This window comes from Triturus cristatus, chromosome 4_1 (assembly GCF_964204655.1).
Source record: "Triturus cristatus chromosome 4_1, aTriCri1.1, whole genome shotgun sequence".
NCBI lineage: Eukaryota > Metazoa > Chordata > Amphibia > Caudata > Salamandridae > Triturus > Triturus cristatus.
In genome coordinates, this window is record NC_140585.1 from 777450440 (window position 1) to 777476383 (window position 25944).

Below are 25944 nucleotides of genomic sequence, written 5' to 3' on the forward strand. Positions count from 1 at the left end.
TCCGATGTCTTTGTGCATGCCCCTGCTCCATCCTTTTTGCCCACCATGTCCCATGGACCTGCCACTCCTATCTACTCTGAGTGTTCTGTTGAGCTGCCACTCCCCTCCCACCTGCCTAGCATTGTCAGATGACTGTAACCTGTCCCTGCCACCTCCACCCTGCCTGTCCACATGCCATGCCCCTATCCTCTTCCTCCTGTCCTACATGGTCCATTGTACTGCCACACCCTTCTGCCCTCCCTGGTCTGTTGTGCTGCAACTGCTCCTCCTGCCTGCCCCGTGTGGTCTGTTGTGAGGTCCCTTCCCCTGAACTTTCTTATCTGCGCACAGGTCCTGACCCTCCCTTCTATCCTCCATCGTCCTTTGTGCATGCCCCTCCACCCTCCTTCTTGCCCATCATAGCCATTGTGCTGCCACTAACCCTCCCACTTGCCATGCATGGTCTTCTGTGCTGCCATGGACCCTCCCACCTTCCCTGTGTGGTCAGTTAGCTGCCCCTGACCCCCTCCCACCTTCCCTCCATGGTCTGTGTGTATGCCATCACAGTCTCACTGTTGCTCTTCATGGTGTGTCTTGCTTCTAGTGCCCATCCTGCCTGACCTCCATGGCTATCTTGCTGCTCCTGCCCTGCCCCCTTGCCCCCAGCCCTACTCCCTCCCTCCTGGCTTGTCTGTTCCATTGTAATGCCCCTGATCTGTCCCTCCTGCCCTTTATGGTCTGTTATGCTGCAGCTTTCTCTCCTGTCTGTCCATTATGGTCAGCTAGCTACCATTGCCTCTTGCCCCTCTGTTCTCTGTTGTCCATGTGCATGGTCCTGTCCCCTCCCTCTTGCTTTCTATGGATTGTTGTGCTGCACTCCCGTCCTGCATGCCCTGTGTGGTGTATTGTGCTGCTGCAAACCCTGATGCCTGCCCTGCAGGGTCAGTTTGGTGCACCTCTCCATGTCCCTCCTGTCCTCTGTTATCCAAGTCCATGTCCCTATCCCATTTCCGTCCATGATCCAATGTACCATACTTGCGAACATTTTGAACTTGGTAAGAGGGAGATTTTGAAAAAAAACTGGGGTATTGATTTTCCCCTTTGAGTTACATTGAAAAAGAGGATATTGTAGACAGGAGACAGATCAAATAAAGCCCATTTGAGCTTAAAAACATTGGACGTTTCCTGGCTGAATCGGGTCTGTTGGCATGTATGGTTGTACTACCATTGCCTCTTCCTTCTGCCCACAATGGTCTATTACATTGCCACAGCCTTGAAGGAGGGTAGATTTTGTATCACAGGGGGCCCCTGGCCCGTTCTGTCCACACCTGAAGTATGAGACCCTTGTCCTTGCCCTGCCAGCTGCATTTGTAGGCCGTATTAAATTGTGTTGCTATATAATTATCCTGAGACATCCTTACCACTCAGCCAGCATAAAACCCCTGTGTAGGCCCTTCTGTTCAATATGTAGGCCTCTTTGTTAAATTGACCATAGCTCTGCAATTTTAGTGTATAGCAGTCTGAAGGCAGGTCTGCGAGGCCTTCTGATCCAAACTAGTAGCCCCCACCCTACCCGAGTGCTCCGTGCTCGGTATCAAAGTTCAACATCCCCCTGAAGCTGTCGACATACAGTAGGCTGCATCCTGGACTGGTACTTGCTTCCTGGGCAGGTTTCCCGCTTTTAAGGAAGTGGCAACCGCAGAGCGTCAAGTTAGGAGAACTGAGGAGATTTTATACATGAATATATTGAATTCCCGTACAATACCCATTATTTTCTGCTTGCTCTATGGAACTTACGATAAGCGATTGGCCTGAGAGACTGACCTTTTCACCCAGTCCATTGTCAGCATTAAGTGGGTAAATGACGAAATGTCTGGTAAAATCTGCAGACGAAGCTTTTGGGTAGCAGACGTAGGTAGATGTAGCGTGCAAAGGAGCCCACAAAATGATATAAAAAGGGAGCACCCACAGATATCGACGGACTACCTCGCCGTCTGTATGTAGGTTAACAGGCAGTGCAGGTTTTCCCCAAGAGCTGGGAGCTCTTGTCTTCCTTTGCTTAAAATGTCTTGCTCTGCTTTGCTTGAAGTATCTTATTCTATTTTACCTATATGAAATGTCATGTTATGTTTAACCATTGTTCTCTTTACTTTTGCATTTAAAAGATTTTGTATTGTAATTGCAGGAATGCTTGCTCTAAGAGTAAACGTGAGTGTTCCTAGGTAACATTTTCCTTGGTGTAACTTGTTTCTCATGGTGCATTTATAGATGTGTTTTCTCTCTCTCTCTGTCAGTACATTAATTGAGATACAGAGAATATTATGACAGCTGTATGATTATCTGGATTCTGTATTTTGTACTTTATGTCTCTATTCTGCGGTTTCTTTGAAGTTGCATCTTCTCATTAAACTGCCATTGTATTCTGCCTCCAATTCCATGTCTCATATGTCTGTTTTCTTCATTTTCGGAGCAAGCGTTCCTAGGCACCCCGGCTCAAATTAAGGTGCCCCTTTTGTCCCTGACTCACTCTCCTGCTCAGTTCTGTGGTGGCTCCCGGGGATCTGGGGACCGCCCCTAGCTTCCTTGACCCGTAATAGATCTTCCCTCCAACAGCCTCTCTTGCAAGTCCTGTATTGTTGGTTTGTTGCCCCTGCCCCCCTTTCCACTGCCCTCCATAGTCTGTTGTGCTTCCACGGCCCTTCCTGCCTGCTCAGTGTGGTTAAATTGTTGCCTTTGCACCCTCCTACCTGCCTTCAATTTTCAGAGTCCGTGCCCCTGGCCTCTGCCTCTCAACAGTATCCTAATGAACAACTAGATTGCTAACATTCTATATTTATTACAAAAGTGTGGAACGCCTGACATCATCTTGATGTAATCAAAACTGTAATACCTAGAGCATTTCCTTTAGAAATTACATATATGAGAGGGTCTTATTGGCATCAAAATTATGGTTAGTGCTCTAAAAGACTAAAATAAGGACATATTTTCTGAGTTTTCAAATAGCGACAAAGCACTTTTAAATTATTTGTTATCTTTATGTTTTTTTATCCAGTTGACCACTTGATTAAATGTTGCACTTAGGGGAGAGGATGTGGTGTTACTTCCTGAACTGCAGACTTTGCAACTGGGGAACCAGGTTGAAGTTTCTGCTTCAGCTCGACATTCTGTGATTCTGGTCAAATCACTTAGTCTCCCCATGTCTACAACCAAAATGAATTTGTTCTTGTGTGATGTAACCAATGCTCATGTAAAGCACTCCAATACCTGACAAGTCTGCACTATATAACACTGCAAAAACACAAAATAATAAGTGTTTTGCACACTTCTGTCATTGGGCTATATTTGGGCTACATCTGGGTGATTTTGGGCTACATTTGGGCTCTTTTGTCTCCGGTGGCCATCTTGGGAGATTTATTTGTTATGAAGTTTCCTAATTTCCTCATGTACTGCAGTCTCCTCAGTAGGAAATGCTTTTGTTTTTTACTTTGATTCCATCATGAAGGTATCCAGATATGTCACACATTTGCCATAAATTCTGAATGTTAGCACTCTAGTTGCTCATTAGATCACTGTAGTAAAACTACTGCACCATGGAAGTCTGCTCCTGGTATTAAAAGTGCATGTTTCAGTCTGCATGTCAGAATGTTTTAATGAAATAGAAGAGGATTTGAGAAGTCACTCAAAATGTGCCCTCATTTTCTTTCTTCAGCATTAATCATAATTTCTATGGCAAAATGAACCTCCTCATTGTGTTCCTTTTTAAATTAAATGTTTTAAGTGTTACCAGTTTATTCCAATCAAGATGGCTTCAGGTGTGCCATACTTTTGTCATAATGAAGACAGTAAGCGCTCTAGTTGTTTTTAAGAACATTCTGGGACATTCTGTCATTGGGCTATACTTGGGCTACATCTGGGTGATATTTGGGCTACATTTGGGCTCTTTTGTCTCTGGTGGCCATCTTGGGAGACTTATTTGTTATGAAGTTTCCTAATTTCCTTATTTACTGCAGTCTCCTCAGTAGGAAATACTTTCAGTTTTTTACTTTGATTCCATCAAGAAGGCATTCAGATGTGTCACACATTTGCCATAAATTCAGAATGTTAGCACTCTTTTTGCTCATTAGATCACTGTAGTAAAGCTACTGCTCACCAGGGAAAACTGCTGCTGGTATTGAAAGTGCATGTTTCAGTCTGCATGTCAGAATTTTTTAATGAAATAGAAGAGGATTTGAGAAGTCACTCAAAATGTGCCCTAATTTTTCTTTCTGCAGCACTAATCATACTTTTTATGGAAAAATGAACCCCCTCATTTTGTTCCTTTTTAAATTAAATGTTTTAAGAGTTACCACTTTAATCCAAGCAAGATGGCTTCAGGTGTGCCATACGTTTATCATAAGTAGGACTGTTAGCGCTCTAGTAGTTCTTTGGAACACTCTGGGAAGCTGCAGTAGAACACAAAGGAATCAACTGACAGTCTCTGCCCTTGTTGGATGTACATGTTTTACTGAGAATGTCAGACTTCATTCTCACATGACTGAGAAAGATAATGTGAATTTACAGAAAATAAGCTCTCAGTTTAGCCTATAGATCACCTTCCAAACCTCTGTGGTAAAAGCATGAGAAAATATTTTTCTCTCAATCATGATATCCCAGCAGAAGGCTTTTTCACATGGTGAAATCACCTTAGAACATACCACAATTCCTAAAATGAGTATGGTACCATCAACAAATGATTTATAATGTAACTAAAGTCTTAAAACCTTCTATTAACTGCAATGCTTTTTAATGAGGTGCTATCATGTATATTGGTCCCAAGATGGCTGCCAACACTTCTTGGATGAAGTGCTGACAGCCAATCAGATCTCAGGATGAGATGTTTGGTTAGGCTCCGCCCACATATATATATGCTTTTAAATGCTATTTTCTCAGGAAATACTGAACAGATTTACACCAGACCTGCAAAAGGCACTTCCTTGACCTTATGGCTACCTCTCTGCCAAATTTCAAGTAATTCTGTTCAGCCGTTCGGGCTGTAGCTGTGTCTAAAGGTCCTACGGAAAAATGCATGGGGAAAATGCGTTTTGGGACCCCCTTTGTTCTCGGCCCCTGCTTGACGAATCCCCCCGAGACTTTCAGGGTAGGAGCGGAGCGTAGCGCCCCACCTATTTTGAAAATTTCGCGAGGATTCGTCGACCGGCGCCAAAGTTATTCCAAATAGAATGTTGCGGATTTCCTATGGAAACAGGGTCCTAACTATAACTACCTACTGGCGACCGCCAGTAGGTAATATATAGTCACATATATATAATTAAAAATATCATTAAACTATTATTTTCAATTTATATTTTAATTTCAAAAGGTATTTTAAATCTAATAAATAAACATATATATATGTATATATATATCTATATATTTTTTTCTTCAAAGTTTCCCCCGCGGACTTGCGGAAGTGAACCAATCACGTTCTGATATGCACAGCAGGTTATCATTGCCGGCATACAACGTTCAATCTTAAAACCCAATGGAGGGTGATTAATTGTGTCCTGAATGGCGTGTCAGCAGTCAAACCCACTGGAGGGTAATTATTGACAGATCAAAGACCACAGATCCCAGCGTGCATTGAGAGGAGGAGTGATCCAATTGCATGGCGCACCGGAAGCCAAGATATCTTTGAAATACGCAGGGGATGGTGGAAAGGTGATTGAATGGACTGCTGATGCGGGCCTCTGAAGAGAAGCTGAACGCTTCGAAACGCGTCAGGCCGAGGGCAGTACCAGGGGATTGGAAGCTGCATGCTGTTAAATAAAAGGTTGTACCTACCTGCTGTTGGAGTGCGGTCTCAGTCCGGGGGAAACTTTGAAGAAATATATCTATATATATATATCTATATATATATATATATATATATATATATATATATATATATATATATATATATGTATATATATTCACTGAAAAAACCATAGGTTTCACACGTCATAGTTAGCTGTACATTTCACTCGTAAAAAACCAATGAAATTCCCGCGTTATAGTTAGTGCAGGCAACTATAACTCACGCGACCGCAATCTTCTGCTGATGCTAATACTGTATTTCGACACTTATTTGCCCATGTCTTCTTCCATTAAATTTTAGCTATACATATATTACAAATATTTTTTTTTCATAAAGACACATATGTCATCAGCAGAAGATTGCGGTTGCGTGAGTTATAGTTCCCTGCACTAACTATAACGCGGGAATTTCATTGGTTTTTTACGAGTGAAATGTACAGCTAACTATAACATGTGTGAAACCTATGGTTTTTTCAGTGAATTTGCAAGGTTTTTTAAAGGCTAATTCCTAACTATAACGTGTGTGACACCTATGGTTTTTTCAGTGAATTTGTACGGTTTTTTAAATGCTAAGTTACTTTACGCCATTCGTGGCGTGCGCGCCCAGTTAACGCAGTTCGTTCCGTGCGCGCACGGTGCGCTTCGCACACCGTGCGCGCACAGTGAGCACACAGTACGCTTCGCGCACCGCGCGCCCACTTTACGCAGTTAGTGCCGTGCACGCACGGTGGTCACGCGGTGCGCTGCGCGCACCGCGTGCCCACATTAAGCGGGATGGGCCATGTACGCACGATGCGCTTCGCGCACCGTGCGCACATGGGGGACATATTATGCGCATCTTTGTGAAATGTATTCTTTGTTAAATTCATAGCTGAAATATGTCATGCACAAATGGTGCACTTCGGGCACAATTTGCACACGGGGTGGGGAGAATGTGGATAATTTTTTTTTTTATAAATTTTTACCGTACGCGTACGGTAAGCGTAATCGGGGGCTGAGATAAAAGGGGGGTCCCAAAACGCGTTTTTCCCATGCATTTTTCCATAGGACCTTTAGACAGGGCTACAGCCCGAACGGCTGAACAGAATTACTAGAAATTTGGCAGAGAGGTAGTCCCTAGGTCAAGGAAGTGCCTTTTGTAGGTTTGGTGTAAATCTGTTCAGTAGATTCTGAGAAAATAGCCTTTAAATCAATATATATATCTGAGCCAGCTTACGGTACGCTTACCGTAAGCTTACCGTACGCGTACGGTGGCGTGCGCGAGCGCGATTCTGATTGGCTCTTAGATCTTAGTAAACATTCGAATCGGCCGAAACCAGGAAGCGGCGGCCGCCATTTTCTCTCTCGCACTGAGAGTTAGGTTGTTTAATTAAAACCAATACACATGTAAAGGAGCTGTTTTGACAGCTCACACACACATAGCCATGATGAGGGAGTCCCCCAAGACCCCCCAAGGCCAAAAAAGCCATTTATATTTTTTCGCTAATTTCGCCGATTACGCTTACCGTACGCGTACGGTTAAAAATATTTAAAAAAAACACAATCCACACTCTCCCCACCCCCTGTGCTTTTGGTGGCCGCAGGCCACCAAATGTGCAGGGCTTATCAGAGGTGTAAAAAACCACAATATTTTCAACAAAAATAATCAAAGAAAAAATTATCCACACTCTCTCCACCCCGTGTGCAAATGGTGCCCGAAGCGCACCATTTGTGCATGGCTTATAAGCACCGTAAGCACAGTAAGCACCGCGTGCTTACTGTGCACGCACGGTGCGCGAAGCGCACCGTGCGCGCACGGAACGAACTGCGTTAAGTGGGCGCGCACGCCACGAATGGCGTAAAGTAACTTAGCATTTAAAAAAACGTACAAATTCACAGAAAAAAACATAGGTTTCACACACGTTATAGTTAGGAATTAGCATTTAAAAAACCTTGCAAATTCACTGAAAAAACCATAGGTTTCACACATGTTATAGTTAGCGGAAATTTTACTGATAAAAAACCAGTGAAATTCCCCCGTTATAGTTAGTGCAGGCAACTATAACTCACGCGACCGCAATCTTCTGCTGATGACATATGTGTCTTTATGGAAAAAAAATATTTGTAATATATGTATAGCTAAAAATGTATGGAAGAAGACATGGGCAAATAAGTGTCTAAATACAGTATTAGCATCAGCAGAGGATTGCGGTCGCGTGAGTTATAGTTGCCTGCACTAACTATAACGGGGGAATTTCACTGGTTTTTTATCAGTAAAATTTCCGCTAACTATAACATGTGTGAAACCTATGGTTTTTTCAGTGAATATATATATATATACACATATATATAGATATATAGATATCATCTACTGGCGGTCGCCAGTAGATAGTTATAGTTAGGACCGTGTTTCCATAGGAAATCCGCAACATTCTATTTGGAATAACTTTGGCGCCGGTTGACGAATCCTTGCGAAATTTTCAAAATAATTGGGGTGCTCCGCTCCTCTCCTACCCTGAAAGTCTCGGGGGGATTCATCAAGAGGGGGCTGAGAAAAAAGGGGGATCCCAAAACGCGTTTTCCCCATGCAATTTTCGATAGGGACCTTTAGTCCAAGGTACAGCCCGAACGGCTGAACAGAATTACTTGAAATTTGGCAGAGAGGTAGTCCTCAGCTCAGGGATGTGCCTTTTGCAGGTCTGGTGTCAATCTGTTCAGTAGTTCCTGAGAAAATCAAAAGTAAAAATCAGATATATATGTGGGCGGAGCCTAACCACACATCTCATCCTGAGATCTGATTGGCTGTCAGCACTTCATCCAAGAAGTGTTGGCAGCCATCTTGGGACCAATATACATGATAGCACCTCATTAAAAAGCATTGCAGTTAATAGAAGGTTTTAAGACTTTAGTTACATTATAAATCATTTGTTGATGGTACCATACTCATTTTAGGAATTGTGGTATGTTCTAAGGTGATTTCACCATGTGAAAAAGCCTTCTGCTGGGATATCATGATTGAGAGAAAAATATTTTCTCATGGTTTTCCCACAGAGGTTTCGAAGGTGATCTATAAGCTAAACTGAGAGCTTATTTTCTGTAAATTCACATTATCTTTCTCAGTCATGTGAGAATGAAGTCTGACATTCTCAGTAAAACATGTACATCCAACAAGGGCAGAGACTGTCAGTTGATTCCTTTGTGTTCTACTGCAGCTTCCCAGAGTGTTCCAAAGAACAACTAGAGCGCTAACAGTCCTACTTATGATAAACGTATGGCACACCTGAAGCCATCTTGCTTGGATTAAAGTGGTAACTCTTAAAACATTTAATTTAAAAAGGAACAAAATGAGGGGGTTCATTTTTCCATAAAAAGTATGATTAGTGCTGCAGAAAGAAAAATTGGGGCACATTTTGAGTGACTTTTCAAATCCTCTTCTATTTCATTAAAAAATTCTGACATGCAGACTGAAACATGCACTTTCAATACCAGCAGCAGTTTTCCCTGGTGAGCAGTAGCTTTACTACAGTGATCTAAAGAGCAAAAAGAGTGCTAAAATTCTGAATTTATGGCAAATGTGTTACACATCTGAATGCCTTCTTGATGGAATCAAAGTAAAAAATTGAAAGTATTTCCTACTGAGGAGACTGCAGTAAATGAGAAAATTAGGAAACTTCATAACAAATAAGTCTCCCAAGATGGCCACCAGAGACAAAAGAGCCCAAATGTAGCCCAAATATCACCCAGATGTAGCCCAAGTATAGCCCAATGACAGAATGTCCCAGAGTGTTCTTAAAAACAACTAGAGCGCTTACTGTCTTCATTATGACAAAAGTATGGCACACTTGAAGCCATCTTGATTGGAATAAACTGGTAACACTTAAAACATTTAATTTAAAAAGGAACACAATGAGGGGGTTCATTTTGACATAGAAATTATGATTAATGCTGAAGAAAGAAAATGAGGGCACATTTTGAGTGACTTCTCAAATCCTCTTCTATTTCATTAAAAAATTCTGACATGCAGACTGAAACATGCACTTTTAATACCAGCAGCAGACTTCCATGGTGAACAGTAGTTTTACTACAGTGATCTAATGAGCAACTAGAGTGCTAACATTCAGAATTTATGGCAAATGTGTGACATAAATGAATACCTTCATGATGGAATCAAAGTAAAAAACTGAAAGCATTTCCTACTGAGGAGACTGCAGTACATGAGGAAATTAGGAAACTTCATAACAAATAAATCTCCCAAGATGGCCACCGGAGACAAAAGAGCCCAAATGTAGCCCAAAATCACCCAAATGTAGCCCAAATATAGCCCAATGACAGAAGTGTGCAAAACACTTATTATTTTGTGTTTTTGCAGTGTTATATAGTGCAGACTTGTCAGGTATTGGAGTGCTTTACATGAGCATTGGTTACATCACACAAGAACAAATTCATTTTGGTTGTAGACATGGGGAAACTAAGTGATTTGACCAGAATCACAGAATGTCGAGCTGAAGCAGAAACTCCAACCTGGTTCCCCAGTTGCAAAGTCTGCAGTTCTGGAAGTAACACCACATCCTCTCCCCTAAGTGCAACATTTAATCAAGTGGTCAACTGGATAAAAAAATATAAAGATAACAAATAATTTAAAAGTGCTTTGTCGCTATTTGAAAACTCAGAAAATATGTCCTTATTTTAGTCTTTTAGAGCACTAACCATAATTTTGATGCCAATAAGACCCTCTCATATATGTAATTTCTAAAGGAAATGCTCTAGGTATTAAAGTTTTGATTACATCAAGATGACGTCAGGCGTTCCACACTTTTGTAATAAATATAGAATGTTAGCAATCTAGTTGTTCATTAGGATACTGTTGAGAGGCAGAGGCCAGGGGCACGGACTCTGAAAATTGAAGGCAGGTAGGAGGGTTCAAAGGCAACAATTTAACCACACTGAGTAGGCAGAGGCAGGAAGGGCCGTGGCAGCACAACAGACTATGGAGGGCAGTGGAAAGGGGGGCAGGGGCAACAAACCAACAATACAGGACTTGCAAGAGAGGCTGTGGCAATGTAATAGACCATTGTGGGCAGAAGGAAGAGGCAATGGTAGTACAACCATACATGCCAACAGACCCGATTCAGCCAGGAAACGTCCTATGTTTTTAAGCTCAAATGGGCTTTATTTGATCTGTCTCCTGTCTACAATCTCCTCTTTTTCAATGTAACTCAAAGGGGAAAATCAATACCCCAGTTTTTTTTCAAAATCTCCCTCTTACCAAGTTCAAAATGTTCGCAAGTATGATACATTGGATCATGGAAGGAAATGAGGTAGGGACATGGACTTGGATAACAGAGGACAGGAGGGACATGGAGAGGTGCACCAAACTGACCCTGCAGGGCAGGCATCAGGGTTTACAGCAGCACAATACACCACACAGGGCATGCGGGACGGGAGTGCAGCACAACAATCCATAGAAAGCAAGAGGGAGGGGACAGGACCATGCACATGGACAACAGAGAACAGAGGAGCAAGAGGCAATGGTAGCTAGCTGACCATAATGGACAGACAGGAGAGAAAGCTGCAGCATAACAGACCATAAAGGGCAGGAGGGACAGATCAGGGGCATTACAATGGAACAGACAAGCCAGGAGGGAGGGAGTAGGGGTCTGCCATGTAAACAGAGGGCTGGGGGCAAGGGGGCAGGGCAGGAGCAGCAAGATAGCCATGGAGGTCAGGCAGGATGGGCACTAGAAGCAAGACACACCATGAAGAGCAACAGTGAGACTGTGATGGCATACACACAGACCATGGAGGGAAGGTGGGAGGGGGTAAGGGGCAGCTAACTGACCACACAGGGAAGGTGGGAGGGGCCATGGCAGTACAGAAGACCATGCATGGCAAGTGGGATGGTTAGTGGCAGCAAAATGGCTATGATGGGCAAGAAGGAGGGTGCAGGGGCATGTACAAAGGACGATGGAGGATAGAAGGGAGGGTCAGGACCTGTGCACAGACAAGAAAGTTCAGGGGAAGGGGCCTCACAACAGACCGCACGGGGCAGGCAGGAGGGGCAGTTGCAGCACAACAGACCAGGGAGGGCAGAAGGGTGTGGCAGTACAATGGACCATGTAGGACAGGAGGAAGAGGATAGGGGCATGGCATGTGGACAGGCGGGGTGGAGGTGGCAGGGACAGGTTACAGTCATCTGACAATGCTAGGCATGTGGGAGGGGAGTGGCAGCTCAACAGAACACTCAGAGTAGATAGGAGTGGCAGGTCCATGGAACATGGTGGGCAAAAATGATGGAGCAGGGGCATGCACAAAGACATCGGAGGGCAGGGGGAAGGAGAATAGGGGCAGCAAGCTAAGCACAGAGTTTTAGCAGGAGGTCAATGATGGGGCATAGAATTGGGCAATGGAGGGCAGGAGGAGTGGATTGGTACATCATATTAATTGAGGGCAGTGGCAGCACATCAGACCATGCATGGCAGGAGGGAGGAGGCTAGTCCATGGATTCACACAACAGAGGATAGGGAGGAGGGGGATGGGGCAGCAAGCTTACTGTTCAGAGAAGGCGGGTATTAGGAACTTTATTGTTTTTAAAACGTGTGTCTGCGAACTACTTAAATATGAACAAGTATGCAGCATAATCTCACTTTTATTCAGGAAGAAGAGGATGTTTGTGACTGTGACTCCGGGCTCACTTGGCAGAAACACCCTCTGACCCTCCACCCCCTGTCGCAAAATGTAATGCCCGTGAAAAGGGTAGGTGAACACAGTGTTATATAGAACATAGTCCTGAGAGCACGATTGAAAATGAAAACTAGATATAGTGTATGGTATAAACTATGCACCAAAAAGTGTGATATAAGATGAACCGGGCGTGAAATATAATATGCAATACATTGTGCGCAATGACAGATTCATTGGGGAGCGCGAGATAGCACAGGCACTAGCGCGTGCTATGCGATATGCGCCTTGGAGTGTAATATGCACAGGTCAGTGTTGTGTAACCTAGCTAGTCTCTAAAGTTGTAATATAAAATATGGGCTGGGGAGTGTAACGTTGCATATGCACTGTGACAAAGATATGGATCTCAGATTGTAATATGTATGGCATAGCACTGTGCGTTATAACATAGGCATCAAGGAAGGCACGTTAGATGGGGCAATATAACCCGTGCGAAGACAAGTGTGGCATGACATATTCACGGGGTGGTGTTACAGTGCACATGGGCTAGAGAGTGTCATAGCATATGCACTAGCTAGTGGAATACAACACAGAGGTGTGTGGCACTCAGCAGGCAATGGTGGGTGTAACACAGCACTGGGGTCTGCCAGGAGCGCGCTGTGACTCTCAAGTGATGTTCGTCCCCTTTCCAGAGAGTAAAATAAAAAGTATTACACATCCGGCAGTGGATGTGTGTTTTATTAACCGTGAGGGGGGTTTCTTGCATAGTTTTGGTCGAATTTTTGTCGAATCCCCTTTAAATGGCTTGGTGTGCATGTGTATTAAATGTGCCCGTCAATAGCTACCTATGTTTGTATAAATAAATGACAAGGGTGTCTACCGGGACTAGGCACGGTAGGGCATCAGACATGTCAGAGCTTCACTAGTGGCGTAAATACATTCCACGTGGATTCATTGTATGCATAGTCGCCTTTAAATGAATATCACGCAAATCGTCATGGTGATAGGTACGTACGGTTTGTCCAGCATGTCCTAGGTGTGTCTATAAATATATATTTTTTTAAAATAATAAAAAACAGTGGCCGGCCCTGGGGATTGGGGTCAAAAAAATATAATTAGGAGACAGGCCCTGGGGGATGGGGTCATCAGGGCCAAGAAATTAGAATAAGAAGGGGAACCACACAGCCCCCCTTCTTAAAAAATTAAAATAAATAAAAGACTGGCATCGTGCCGGAGGGCATGCCCCCTCCTTGCAGCACTCTGCAAACGCGCCCCCTGGCGAGTTGTAAGTTGGGGAATTAATTCCTCTTCAATACTGAGGGTCCCTGAGGGCCAACTAGCCCAACAGGCATCTCCAGTATGCGCCAGGGAGCTGCGCTGCAGACAGGTGTTCTGAGGCCAAGCCCCTTTTTACACCTCTCTGCAACGCAGCTCTGTGGCGCTTACTGGAGGTACCTAGTGGGCTAGTTTGACCCTAGGGACCCTTAGGATTCAAGGGGACTTAATCTCTCAACTTAGAACAGCCACAGGGCGCGTTTACACAGTGGTGAAGGGAGGGGACGGGGCCTGAGGTGACGTGTGCAAACACGCACTATGGCACGTTTTAAATTGGGGATTTAATTTCTCTTCAATACTGAGGGCCCCTGGGGGCTAACTAGCCCACCAAGTGCTTCCAGTAAGCGCCACTGAGCTGCATTGCAGTGCCACTTTTTACACCTCTCTGCAACGCAGCTCTGTGGCACTTACTGGAGGTACCTAGTGGGCTAGTTGGACCCTTGGGACCCTCAGGATTCAAATGAACTTAATCTCCCAACTAAAAACGGACACAGGGCGTGTTTACACAGTGGTGAAGGGAGGGGACGGGGCCTGAGTTAATGAGTGCAAAAACGCCCTGTGGCCTGTTTTAAGAGGTAGTTTTAATCCCCCTGCCCTATTATATACTAGGGGCTTACAGAGGAGGTCATGCTAATCACAGGGGGACCCCAACGCATAGTGTTCCCTAGTGTATGTAAGTGTTTTCACTGTATTCTAAGTGTCTTTTAACATAGCACTGGCTCTAGGACTGGTTAGTCAGACTCAGTTACCACCAGTATCCGTCTGAAAAAGTTGAGGGTACAGGATGATTTTGCAACAAGGCTTCTTTCTGCTCTTCTTTTTGTTCTTTCTGCACGTTATCCTTCTTCCTGCACTTTTCTTCGTCTTTGAGGACTTCTGTTGCTTCTTTCTGCACTTCTTTTTTTTCTTTCTGTGCATTTTTTCTTCTTTCTTCACATGTCCTATCTCTGTAGGCATAGTTAGAAATTAGCATTTAAAAAACCTTTGAAATTCACAGAAAAAACCATAGGTTTCAGGCACGTTATAGTTAGGAATTAGCATTTAAAAAACCTCAGAAATTCACTGAAAAAAACATAGGTTTCAGGGGTGTTATAGTTAGCTGGACTTTTCACTTGTACAAAACCATTGAAATTCTCCCGTTATAGTTAGTTCAGCTAACTATAACTCGCGCGCCCGCAATGCACTGCTGATGACGTCACATATTACATCACTCATGACATGGTCAGTGACATCACTCATGACATCACTGATGACATCTCAAATGACATCACTGATGACATCACTGATGACATCATCCAGTGAATGAGTGTTTTTCTGAAAATTAAATATGTTTTATATATGTATATCTCAAGGTCGATGGAAGAATAAATGGGTATATAAGTGTCTAAATGTATGATTTGTTTTTGAAAAATTGATTGTGTAACTGACTGATTAAGTGTATCATAGTGAATACATGGCTTAGTGAGTAATGTTTAAATATGTAAATATCTGTATCAGTCTCTGACATTGGTGCCGATTACGATCCGGTAAGAACCGGGTACGAACCGTCGGTCGGAGCGTTTTCTCCGTCCGACTCGTACCCGGTTGTACAACTTTACAAACATGGAATTACGATTCGCACGGAAACACTATTTCCATACGAATCGTAAAAAACACCGACCGACGAAAATATACATACGAATGTGATCCGGGAATGCTGCGACGTGACGTCGGGACGCTTTCAGGCAGCGTTTCACGACCCAGGAAGTACGATTCGAACCGACAGCAGTCCGGACGGCAATATTTTCACGGCACCCAAAAAGTGCCGGAAAAGTGAAGTACGCGCCGAGCCCCCCCAGCCCCCGCATGTACGCGCCGACCCCTCCCCCAGCCCCCGTATGTTCGAGTCGTACCCCCGTGTATGTACACCCGTGTACGTGTCGTACCCCCCCGTGTATGTACACCCATGTACGTGTCGAACCCCCTGTGTATGTACACCCGTGTACGTGTCAAACCCCCCCGTGTATGTACACCCGTGTACGTGTCGAACCCCCCCGTGTATGTACACCCGTGTAGCGCTGGGGGTACGCACCGTACATACACGGGTGGGGGTACGACTCGAACGTACGGGGGTGGGGGGGGTCGGCGCGTACATGCGGGGGCTGGGGGGGTCGGCGCATACATGCGGGGGCTGGGGGGGAGGTCGGGCGCGTATGCGGGTACATGTCTCCATGGTTGCTATGGGAGTTCGGTGCGGACGGTGTTTTTACCATACGGTTGTAACATCGGATGCACGGGTTGGATCGTGATTCCGTGGTCGGACTTCACTTTTCACATTTGCACGGTAAATCGTCCGAGGATGTGTCGGACACATTTTCCGACCCGAGGACGTGTGGGGAATTATTCCCAATGCGATTTGTATGGACTTTTTCCCATGCGAATCGTAATTGGCAGTTTGTACGGCACTTGTACGATTCGTACGGTAAAAAGACCGGATACGAGTCGTACGGGGAATTTTTTTACCGGATCGTGATCGGCACCTTTGTGTATAAGTGGCTGCATGGGTTGGTGAGTAGCTACATGGGTGTCTATATAGGTTATTAGTTGTTTTTTTGAGTATCAGTCTGAGTGTCTGCATGGTTCGGTGGGGGGTATTACGTAGTGCATAGGTGCATGAATGAGTGACTCACTGTTTGTATGTGTTGAAGATAGCATGTGTGCAGGACTGTATGGGTGGATGAGTGTGTATATGGGTGTGTTAGTGAGTGAATGACTGTCTCAATAGTGTCTTTATGAGTAACTACATATGTTTTAAACTAGTATATGTGACTATTGGTGTATATAAGTGAGTATATGTGAGAGTGAGAGATTGAAAGAGTTCCTGTATGAATAAGTATGTGTTTCTATAAGTGATTGTTTAAAAGACTAAGTATGTGTACGTTTCCGTAGAAGTAAGTGTGGTGGTGTGTGTATAACTGTATATGCAAGTAAATGTATGTTTGATCCTTTATTAGCATGAGTGACTATGTGTGTGAGTAACTCTATGGATGAGTGGCATTTTGTAACAGGATGTATAGGTGTATGAGTACATATGATGAGTGAGTACATGTATGAGTGACTGTATAGGACTGTTGGTGAATGAGTGGATGTGCATGTGGATCTTAGAATTACTGAAGAGGTTGTTGTAACTGGTATTGGTATGTCCATTGTTTTGAAAATTTTAGTCTCTATTTTTGAATGTGTGTATCAAAGGTTATATTAGGGTGAGAGGAGGTCTGCCACTCTATCACAAGGATGATGTCATCAGTGATGTCATTTGAGATGTCATCAGTGATGTCATGAGTGATGTAACTGACCATGTCATGAGTGATGTAATATGTGACGTCATCAGCAGTGCATTGCGGGCGCGCAAGTTATGGTTAGCTGAACTAACTATAACGGGGGAATTTCAATGGTTTTGTACAAGTGAAAAGTCCAGCTAACTATAACACCCCTGAAACCTATGGTTTTTTCAGTGAATTTATGAGGTTTTTTAAATGCTAATTCCTAACTATAACGTGCCTGAAACCTATGGTTTTTTCTGTGAATATAGATATATATATATATATATATAAATATATGTATAATAATATACACATTAATGTGAACCATTAAAGGTAGAAACAACACATTAATGTATATATTATTATACATATATTTATATATATATATATATATATGTATATATGTATAATAATATATACATTAATGTGTTGTTTCTACCTTTAATGGTTCACATTTTCTGATTTATGGCATTGTTATTACAGCGTCTTGTTGTCCAGTTGGGTGACATACATAACTTCTTGCACTACACCGAAATTCCAAGATATTTATTATCATGATTTGGAACTCAAAGAGGTCCACATAAAATACAGTAAAAGGTGTTTTTTTAAAAAGACAATTCATTCAATATACAGTACATTGAGCTCTAAAATTCAAGACAAAACACAACCGACTTACAACTAAGCTACAAGATCCCTGACACAAAAAATTGCAAATACACAATCAGTTGATTTAAATATTATAGCGCAATACTAGGCGGACCTAAATAAATACAACAAACAAGAGAAGCAGAATGTTTTGAAGTACTAATACTGTATTTCTAATTTCCTCTATACATTTATCATTATGGACAAGAAATTAGTACAATAAATCTATTTCATTCCGTGCAAACCTAGAATACCAATTCCTCAAATTCATCAACAAGTGCAATTACTATAGGATTTATGAAAATACAAACAATTCTAGAAAATAGGGAAAAAAATTACAAAATTAAAACATGTTTGCACGAGATATTTCTGATTGTAGTGCAAATAAATATTTCTGGGCCTCCACTACTGTGGTAATATTGTACTTTGGTCTTAGCAATTGGCGCTTTAATGAATGAAGATGAGGACATGGAAATAGCACATGATCTAAATCTTGAACCCAATTCCCACAGAGATCACAAAGCCTCTCTTCCTTTGGTAGTCCTTACCAGGATCCAGTAATGATTTGTAACAGGAGCAGATTCAACCTTATTGACAAAATAGTACAACTATAAAAATGAGACTCAAAATACTCTTTCAAGACAGTATTGAGATGACACCACGGAATTTTTCTGGATTAAAAAATCCATCAACCTTTTTTCCAAGTGCCACAAATATGCCTTTCGAACTCCTGACATTTGAGAAAAACGTACTAAGAGACCTTGATACCCTAGACAAAAAGAAAATATTCACCAAATGGAACCTTACAAAAGATGAAAAACAAGCTCTAGAACATCTATCACAACATAAGAACTTAATAATAAAGCCAGCCGATAAAGGCGGAGGAATTGAGATCTGGCCTAGAGAAATGTACGAGGCAGAAGTACATCGACAATTATCAGACAACAAATACTACCGTAAAACCAATGAAGACTGGAACAAAAAGATAAAAGAAAAATTATTGCCCATTATAGCAATTGGAATGGAAGAAGGATGGCTAACGAAAAAAGAGTCAAAATTCTTAATCAATGAAAATCCAAGGACACCAATCATGTACGTCCTTCCCAAAGTACACAAGGACCCCAGCAACCCGCCGGGTAGACCAATAATTTCGGGTGTGAACTCGATATTAGAAAGACCAGCTAAATATGTAGACGTTTTTTTAAAACCACTCGTATGCGACACACCAAGCTATATAAAAGATACCATGCAAGCGATCACCATACTGGAAGATTTTCCCTTTGATGAAGAAAATGAGATATTAGTCACTCTTGACATTGTGAGCCTTTACTCCAATATTCCTCAGGAAGCAGGCCTTGAAGCCTTACAAGTTTTTCTAGACAAGTGTGTTCGACCACACAATGTACCAACGTCTTCCTTAATTCAATTGGCAGAAATTTGTCTGAAAAACAATTTTTTCACTTTTATTGACATACAATTTCTACAAACCATGGGTACCGCGATGGGTTGTCCCTTCGCTCCTGAAATGGCCATAATGTTTATGGCACTATTCGAAGAACAATGGATATACAACAATAACCCCCATGACGGACACAATAAGATTTGGCGTCGATACATCAACGATGTGTTCCTCCTATGGAGAGGTGACGAGGAAGAGCTTGGAACATTCACAGCTTGGCTAAACAACAGGAACCCAAACATCAAATTTACAGTGAACCACAACAAAACAAAAATGAATTTTCTGGATCTGCTAATCAAACACGAAGAAGTTCATTTATATACCACACTATACAAAAAAAACTGACAGAAATACATTTCTGCACATTACAAGTTTCCACCAACGAAATTTACGAGAAAACCTCCTGCTGAGTCAGTTTTTAAGGATAAGACGCAATTGTTCAAATAAAGAAGACTATTTTGAAAACGCAAAAGCCCTTTTAGAAAAATTGACAACGAGGAATTATCCGAAAAAACTGCTGAAGAAGGCCTTGAAACGAGCATGGTACACCCCACGAGAGTCACTACTTATTCCAAGAAACAAGAAGGAGAATACACCCCTAGTTTGCGTGACAACTTTTTCAGGTCGCACCACTGAGATGCAAAAAATAATCAGAAAAAATTGGAATACGATAAAAGGAATTCAGGCCTTTAAACAAATTCCAATATTTGCATTGAAAAAGAATAGCAGTATTAAAGAGAAACTCGTACGTGCTAACACCACCATGAAACATCCGGAAAGGAACCTGAGGACAATGCTGGCACTACCTCCAATAAAAGGACACAGAAAATGTGGCAATTGCGTGTCATGCGCCAGCACAATAGAGGGAAGCAAATTTGTATATGGGAACAAGTACATCAATCATGAAATCTTTACAAACTGCAATACCCACAATGTCATATACTGTGTTCTTTGTCAATGCACATTAGCATACATTGGGAAAACAACTCAACCAATAAAAAATCGCATTTCGCAACACCGCTCCAGAATCAAGTGTAAGACGCCTAATGCACCAATGGTATCACATTGCATTGAAAAAAACCATGGACCTAATGATCTAAAATGGACAGTACTTCGTCACATTCAAGGCAAAAATACTGATGCCCTTTTAGCCAGAATTGAAGCAAAAACCATAATGCTTCTGGGCACCATCGAAAACGGGCTTAATGAAATGACAGAATTATCACATATGGTATAATTCAGGAGATCCAAAAGTCCTCTTATCCCTGACAACGAGAGCTAAGGTCAACATAATGAATAAAGTTTTTTCAGGAATTTTTTTTAAAAAAAAGCTTCAAACGTTCATCAACATCACAGCTCTGTGTATTTTTCGATACAATCTGAAGCATTAGTGTGAGATACAAGTAAGGCAAAGACCACGAACAATTCGCCGATGTATAAACAAATACAAGAAATGAGTCAAGATGCATCATAAGCAAGGAAATGTGTTCCCGGTAATACAGATACACAGAATCATCTCCATGGCAACGCAACAAGAGAAGGTCACAGACATCGTAAATGTCTCAATTAAAGTAGACGCATCAAATTAAACCCGTTCAGGAAATAAAAATAGTATTTATTTTGACAACTGCTAACCGCTTCAAAAACTAAACCAAGGTGATATTATTTCACAAATTTTAGAACACTGGTCACACGCCACCAGAAGTTATCGGAGGCGCACACAATGGAGGTCTCCATGGCAACCAAGGATATGACGTAGGACGTAGAGACGTCAAAAACAAATGCACGAATCGAACAACATCATTTAACGGAGAAGATTTCCAAGACGCCACAGACGAAGACAAAGCGAACGCCAAGAAGAAGATAACCCGAACAAACAAGTCTATAAGACTCAAGGTATGAGAAATTTAAAAGCGATGCCTTCCGCGTAACAACCACAGACCGGTGTGAATATTAGAGGGAAACTCACATTAGCCAACACGATAACGTGCAAGAAAATGCCAGATCCTCCTAAAAATTAGAACCAACAAAGCAACACGGTGATTCACGGTAATTTTAATAACAACGGTGGCGGTTAAAAGCTGACGACCATAACCCAAGAACAAATATGGTAGAGATTCCTCTCGTTTGGTTTAAAAAAAACACTACTAAGTGTAATATTAATGAACGATACACCAATATACTTTAAAAAAACCTCCCTTTCTTTCACTTTAGACCTACAGAGAATATAACCGTTACCAGTAGGACCCGAGCACATGATAGCACCGCCTTACCATGAACAACAAGAGCGGGTAGGTGGACATATTTTAGAATAAACAAATTCAATATAAGCGTTGAAGCCAGAAAATAACCAGGAACCCTTACCTACAAAAATTCTTTCTTATAGATAAGAAAGCAAGTGACACATTCGCAAACCTCCAGCAAAGCGGTACGTAAGCCCATTAAGTCTCTCTCTTTTTTAAAAAAAACTCAACCATTCGAGATATGCAAAATAAGTGCACACTATAATCAGGTACATTGTTATTGTTACAGGAAAAAGATATCCCATCTGAAACGCTTGACAAGCCCTGATGAAGTCCTTAGCACTAAGACACAGGTCCACCAATTTATAGGTCGAAACGCGTTCGCAATATAAGCAGTGATTCAGACCATTTTGGGAAAAATTATTGACATTTTGTGCCTCCCAGAGAGCAGAAAAAAATTATATATCTCTCGCCCCCTTGTAAAACATCTAGAAAAACAACTTCTGACCCTGCTTAGGACCAAAAAAACAGACCACATTGAGGACCTAATAATTTAAGGTCCCTCCAATTCAAGCAATTGGATATCTATTTAATGTATTGTAAGAATTTTCTTTTGTGTTGAAAGGATTTCATTTCTGTACGACATGTTATAAGGTTATATGTTTGTAACCCAGAAATAAATATTTGTCAAGTTTATACGTTTTATGTAAAGATAAGTGTTTGTCGAAATGAAGAAGTGTTTGCAAAGTTGAAACTAATCAAAAGTATAAATTGAATTGTAACTCACAGTCAATAAATAGGACTGTTCTGAGCAAAGAAACATTGTGATTAATGGTGTCAGAGGTATTACTTTTTATACAAAGTCATTGATCAGATTCCGGCCTCTGATATCCTTATAGAATCAAACCCCCCCTTTATACCATGTTGACACCAGAACATGGGCATCTATGGGAATTCTCAAGGGCATATTATCAAGCCCATTATCGCCGCTTTAGCGGCAGTTTTCTGCCGCAAAAACAGCGATAATTTTAACGCCGTTTCTTGATAATATGGCCCTTAATCTTTCCACATCTATCAGTTACAGACCAAGAAAAAACATTCAATTGGAGCATATTATTATCAAGTATGGCGTTAAAATTATCGCCGCTTTAGCGGCAGAAAACTGCCGCTAAAGCGGTGATAATGGGCTTGATAATATGCCCGTGAGAACTCCAATAGAAGCCCATGTTGACACCAGAACATGGGCTTCCATGGGAATTCTCTGCGGCATATTATCAAGCCCATTATCGCCGCTTTAGCAGCTGTTTTCTGCCGCTAAAGCGGCGATAATTTTAACGCCTTTTCTTGATAATATGCCCCTCAATCCTTAGAACAAATGTGAAAACATGCTTAAGGAAGGAAAGGGAGAAACAGTATCCGATTACAAAGCTGTATAATAAAGAGGAGAGAAGGGACGGTGCTCATAGCGATTTAATATGAGTATTGCAAATTGGACATGTCGGGACAACTTCTAAAATCATGTATTTGCTATCGAAATATTTTGATATGGTTTGCTTCTTTGTACTACCTGTTTTGTTATAAATGTTGTTACAATTTTAAATTACTATTTAGAGCTGTTTCTCCTTCCTCCCACTAGACAGTGGCTGTCTGTGGTTCGATTCATAAACTTCTGCACAGGTTCTTATTGTTGTCAGGTGTTCGAATACATATTTTCAGCTCCCTATCCCTCCGTGTTTCCGTAGCACGTTCTATACAACCATGGTCTATCAATTTTAGTATAATGAAGTGTAAGAAAGGTCAAGTTTATAAGAGGACGGCAGCTGGTAGTGATGACTCTACAATAATCCTATTATCCTCCCACAATTCGAGTGTCATGTTATCGGGTTTAGCAGGGGATGGGTTAAAGGCTAATGGTTTCCTTTCCTCCCACCCGTGCACACACCGTCCTCCGAGAACAAAATTGTTTAAGCACTGCAAGAACTGCTGGTGTAATGAAAATATATTGCACATGTAATCATCACCTGGTTTTGCACTGCATCTGAGCCGATAGCTACAAATGCTAAGTGGTTTTGCAAAGCCGGGGTTCTCTATAAAAATATCCAAATAGAGATTTTAAGGTCCTTTAAAATTGTAAAAACGACAAATGTTAAAAACTAACTTTGACAACAACGCAAATGTCGATTTATTTCGCACATGGTTCAAGTAACTATGTAAGCATTATGTGCTGCCAACCGTGTTTGATGCATACAATGCAGAGTGGTAATTTTATGCGGATTGGCGGATGCCAATGTTTTATCTGAGAACTTTTTTAACAGATACAGTGGATTAGCTTAAACTAAACCCTGAACCGGGTATTTGTAAAGCACTTGGGGCCGTGGGGAGATAACGTGAACTATTGCATAGAGTCACACGATGCTGAACTGATCTGCCTCCGGCGCTGGGGTTCGAACCGTAAGCCCTGCGTTCCGGATTCAGCGGCCCTGGCCGCTGCGCCACATCTCTCCCTCTTAAGGCAGCATATTAATGGTCCGTTTTCTAAAAAATTGAAAATTAGAACGCAATAGGCGTTCTTTCCATCTGCATGTGTTTTAATCTCAGAGAATTCTTAAACAGGACACGATTTTAGGACATGCCCAACAGTATCAGGACAAGTCCATGCTAAAATATGCTATACGCCTTTATTTACTGCGGCTCTCAAATTGAGTCAGGGCACTGGTATAATGTCCGGAATTCGTTCATGGTCTGTACTGCCTGCACATTGTACTCTACAGTACCGAGGTCCCAGTTTGTATTTGGCGAGTCGTATAGCTCTCCGACATTTCCATAAATACTTTGGGGCAGATCTACAAAAATCTAATGCAGCGCAAGTCATTTTGCAGCGCCGCGCTGTGTTCGTTTCTAAGCACAGGGATGCGAAATATTTACAACAATATGTTGCATCTCTGTGCTTCTCCCTGCGCTGGTGCACAAACTGCTGCCATGCGCCGGCGCAGGCACACTTGCCCCATGGTGCAAGGATGCCTGCGTCATGGGGAGATTGTTTTTGTGCAGGAAGGGGCACCTTCCTGCACAAAAACAATCCATTAAGGTGATTTCCTCTTCCAATGTGTGCTATAGAATGCAGCACGCATTGAAAGAGGAAAAAAAGAGGAGAAATGAAAAATTTCTCCTCATTGCAGCTCGCTATGCCACCCCGAGGGTGGCGTAGCATTCAGAGGCATTTCCAGATTTACGATTTCTCGTAAATCTGGAAATGCATCACAGCAACACCCGTGTAACGCCCCTAACACGCAAACAGTTGCGTGAACAGTGGGGATATATACAAGCACAGGTTAAGTCACGCAGGGTGACTTTACCTGTTCTTGTAAATATTAGCAGGCTGTGCCACCAGTGCGTCACGCAATGTGATGCACCGGCGGCGCAAGGGGCTTGTAAATCTGCCCCAATGATTCGACAATTTGACTGAATTAGATGTCGTGGTAGTTAGGTTTCAGAAGCACAGCTGTCGTAGAATGTTTGAAGTGGTTTTGAATCGAGCCACAGAATCTCATGCATTGGCATCACAGATGCTCATTGTGTCGTTGTTGTCAAAGCAGACATGTTTATTTGATATTCCGAAAAACAAGTAGGATTGTAAAAGAGTGTAATAGAGTCCAGCACCTGTCCTGTACATGTTTGACTGAAACACTGAAAAGAAGGGCCCTACTGTCTACATAAAGCATACATTTGGAATACATTGAAATCTATTGAGGTACACACACGTCAACATGTGTGGAAAGCGAGGAGGAGGATACAACAAAACCAAATGGTCCTCATTATCCTAGTTAACTTGTATTGCAGTGAAAGGATTTGCAAGTTTGAGATAGCTTAAGTGTTAGACCTGGCATTCTTGGCGTGGTTTCGCCTGAATTTTGCCTTCGGACCTCCTGTTTTTGCTGAATTCGTTGTTGCTGGTTTTAGGACACTGGGTACTTTATCACTGCTAACTAGCGCTAAAGTGCATTCCATCTATGTTTTAAACATGGTAACATTGGCTTATCCACAATTGTCATATTTAATTTACTTGTAAGTACCTAGTAAAGTGCACTACATGTGCCCAGGGCCTGTAAAGTAATTGGTATTAGTGTGCCTGCAGCACTGGTTGTGCGACCCACTTCAGTAGCCCTTTAAACATATCTCAGGCCTGCCATTGCAGAGCCTGTGTGTGCAGTTATGAGCTGCCATGTTGACCTGGCAAGCTAACCCTCTTGTGAAAAACAATGAAAAGTTGTAAGATGCACACCTGTGTCCTCGCTGTTTAACCAAAGTTTCACCAAAAACTGACTTCGTTCAGAACTGTATAGGCGTGCATGCCTGAAAAGCGCTCCGTCCAATTGCAGTGCAATGAGACTGAACACACAGGGACCATGTGTTTGATCCCTCGCAGGCAGCACAGCCAAGTACCCGCTGTGCTGCCTGCATGGGATCAAACACTTGGTCCCTGTGTGTTCAA